This window comes from Sorex araneus, chromosome 6 (genome assembly GCF_027595985.1).
Source record: "Sorex araneus isolate mSorAra2 chromosome 6, mSorAra2.pri, whole genome shotgun sequence".
Classification (NCBI taxonomy): Eukaryota; Metazoa; Chordata; class Mammalia; order Eulipotyphla; family Soricidae; genus Sorex; species Sorex araneus.
The window spans coordinates 38,096,490-38,100,093 of NC_073307.1; the positions used below are offsets into that span (position 1 = coordinate 38,096,490).

Genomic DNA, 3,604 nt, shown 5'->3' on the forward strand with positions numbered 1-3,604 from the left:
CCGTGTCTGGGCCATCTGGTTTTCGATATCTTGGCAAGTGAGACAGCATCCCTGATCCTTGATCATAAGTGGAGGTTGGAACTCCGGATTCCTTCTCTCACTTGAGTGAAATGTGATATTCCAAGCATAGCTCTTTTGATTCCTCTTTGGGATACCCGAATAGCATTCTCGTCCTGTTTTTGTAGGGCCCAGGTCTCTGAGGCATATGTTAGTGCAGGAAGAATGGTAGTGTCAAAAAGATGTGCCTGGAGCCGATTCGTCCTCTTAATAACTAAGAGGACTAATTAAACAACTAATTTTCAAAATTTCTTCGTCTATTCATTCTTCAAGAGGTGTTTTAATTTTCCCCAATTTTAAATTAAGGCCTGTAGCTTATTTTAAATTATTTTATATATTATTTTATTTTATTTAAAACAGCCTTTAGGAATTTTTTTCCCCACTTAGTGACTGAATTATATTACACTAAAATAGACTAAATTAATTTGCAGCATTTTAGAAGTAATTTAATTACCCATGTGTAAGTTTAATCCTGGAATTTATCTTCTATTTTATTATCTTTCTTGGTACCAATATCACAGTGTTGTTGCTTTAAAACAATATTTTGTTTGCTTTTGAGCCATACTTGGTGGTGCTCAGGGCTTGTTTCTGGCTCTGTGCTCAGGAATGACTCCTAGCAATCCTCAGGGCACCTCGCACATGCAATGCCAAGCATAGAATTAGGGTCAGCTGCATACACAGCAATGCCTTAACCCCTGTTTTATATTTCTGACACTTTATAAAGCAAGTTTTAAAATGAAATAGCATAAATCCACTAATTTTGTTCTTTCTCAGAGTTGTTTCTAAATTATTTAAACAACTGAGATTTCCAAAGTTTTTGATAGCTGAGTTTTAGGCATGTAATGTTGTAGCACCAACCTTACCACCAAAGTCAACTTCTCTCCACCAATGTCTCCATGTTTTTCCACCACCCCCACGCCCAGACTACCACCTTGATAGGCAGACTCTGAAGTTTGGTGGTTGCAGTTTGAATCTCACATTTTCAGTGTTTTTGAGTCTGTGGTTTGGGTGTATAGCTATACCACTTCCCAACATTTCCAGTGTACCCAATCTTATGCCTGTTCCCCCAATACTTCCCGTACTCAGTTTCTTCTTTCACACTTCAACTTCTTTCCATCTCTGTCCTCCTCCCTAAACTCTGGGGTCAAGGTTGATCTAGGCATCCTGCCCCTTGGCTGCATTGCATTCCTTTGTCTGGTTATTCAATATACTACAGGTAAGTGAGGCCATCTCGTGTTTGTCCTTCTTCTTTCGGCTTATTTCACTCAACGTGATCTCTTCCAGTTCCATCCAGGATGAAGAAAATTGCAAGGTAGATTCCCGATTCTATTAGAAAGTTTGTTTGGCTTTTGATTTGGATTGATTAGCCATATAAAACTGTTTAGGAAGAATTCACATCTTTTTCAGGGGTGGGAGAGGACTCTTTGCTTTGTGGTGAGGGGGCCACATATTTAATTGCCCATTTTCAGCTTCTTAAAGGAAATATTGTCCCCCACCCCACATTTTTTAGCTTTTCTAGAGCTCTGTTTTTCTTCAAACCTTTATTTTATAAATTTGAAGAAAGATTTTGGGAGTGTATTAGGGCTAGTGGGCAAGCACATACCAAACATGTGCAAGGCCCTAAATTTGATTCTGGTTCTGTATCCCCACTTTCATCCCGACATGGCAGAGTGTGGCCTTGGGGGTCTCCAGCACTGAGTTCAAGCATCATGGCATGGACACTCCTGAGCATACAATGATTAGATCAGGCCCACAGCACACACGAAGCAGACTTGAATAGCACTGACCATGGATTACTGCTGGTGTGGCCCCTCTAAAAACTTCTTGCAGTGTATAGATTTTAGCTTTCACCAAAACATCATAACTTTGAATTATCATCTAAAAACAACATTTTTTAAATTTTATTTTTAATTTAATTTTAATTTTATATTTATTTATCTATTTATTTATTTATTTATTTATTTTCAGTTTACTTAGATTTTTATTTTATGCTGAGCTTATTCCCGGGCCATAAGTTTTTACTTCTTCAGTTTCTTCTGTGGTATCTTTTACTTCTTTGCAACTTCCTCTTCAGGTTTAGGAACAATCTGTTCTTTTTCAGTAAGGATCATCTCAATGTGGCACGGAGAGCCTATATAGGGGTTAATTAGCCCATGAGCCCTGTAAGTTCTGCGGCGCATCTTGGGTGCTTTGTTCACCTGGATATGCTCAATGATCAGAGAATCTACACCTAAACCCTTGAGTTCGGCATTACTTTCTGCATTTTTAAGCATGTGCAGTAAGAATTCAGCACTCTTTTTGGGCCAACGACCCTGTGTCCAGCCCCACTGCTTGGCCTGGGCACACCTCCCAACGCCCGTAATGCTGGAAGGGCACACACTGCTTCTGCAGTGTGACACCCTTCAAGTACTTAGTGGCCTTTCTGATATGCATGCCCTTGATGGCCTGAGCTGTTTCCTGAGTGTTCTTGAAGTGCACGCGAGGGACTTGCATGATTTCGTCTGGTTCTTGGGGTCCAGCGAGTAGCGCACCATCTCGGGAACTCCGACGGCCACTCACGGAAGAGGAAGCTAATTTTATTTTTATTGGACTGGAGTAATAACACAGTGGGTAGGACGTTTGCCTGCCATGAGGCTGACCAGGGTTCAATTCCTCTGTTCCTCTCAGAGAGTCCAGCAAGCTACCAAGAGTATCCAGCCCGCATGGCAGAGCCTGGCAAGCTACCCGTGGCATATTCGGTATGCCAAAAAACAGTAACAAGTCTCACATTAGAGACATTATGGTGTCTACTCAAGCAAATCGATGAACAACAGGATGACAGTGCTACAGTGCTACAGTCCTTTATTTTTATAAAGTAGCTCACATTTAATATTTGAACACCAGTACCACCAGCATTACATCTTCCTACCACCATATTTTGGATGTTTCCATCCTGAAACCCCAACCCCTACCCTAAAGCAGACCAAAATAACCAAAATTTATTTTGTATTGTTTGTATAAATAATATGGAGGTGCTGAACCAGTTGATCATATTCCTCGTCGATGTTAAATAAACTGCTGAAAATGGTCAAAAAAAATTTCCTTAGAGGAGAGTGTGTGAAGATTGTTGTACTTCACCCAGCGCCATTTATGCAGTTCTATAAGAGTAAAAACAACATCCTTACACAAAACTAATTCTTATGCTCAAGTATTAAGTTCTAGTATACCTTCACTTTTAAGGACATTATAGTAATTTTCCATATTTTTATGAACCAATTTTTAATGCAATTTCTACATGTTACCTTAATATTATGAAAAAACTGCATCCCTTTAGAGTAATTTGCTGCCTGTGCTTTGAAATAGATTGTTATTTTAATACAATTTCCTTGATATGAACAATTGAACTTTACAAAATCCATTTAAATTGAACAAGATTTTGAAATGATTTCTCCCAAGAAAAGCTGTGTCAGAGAAAAGCATACATTCTACCCTAAAGATTATGTATAATTTCTCTCACAGTGTGAATTTTCATTTTCAGTGTCCATCTTGATCAAGATTTAAATTTTTC

The 3,604-nt window shown here is 39.0% G+C and overlaps 1 pseudogene; it reads right to left on the bottom strand.

The window, feature by feature from the left end:
• Positions 1–2,054: 2,054 nt before the first annotated feature.
• Positions 2,055–2,591, bottom strand: LOC101543388 (60S ribosomal protein L17-like; annotated as a pseudogene).
• Positions 2,592–3,604: the final 1,013 nt, after the last annotated feature.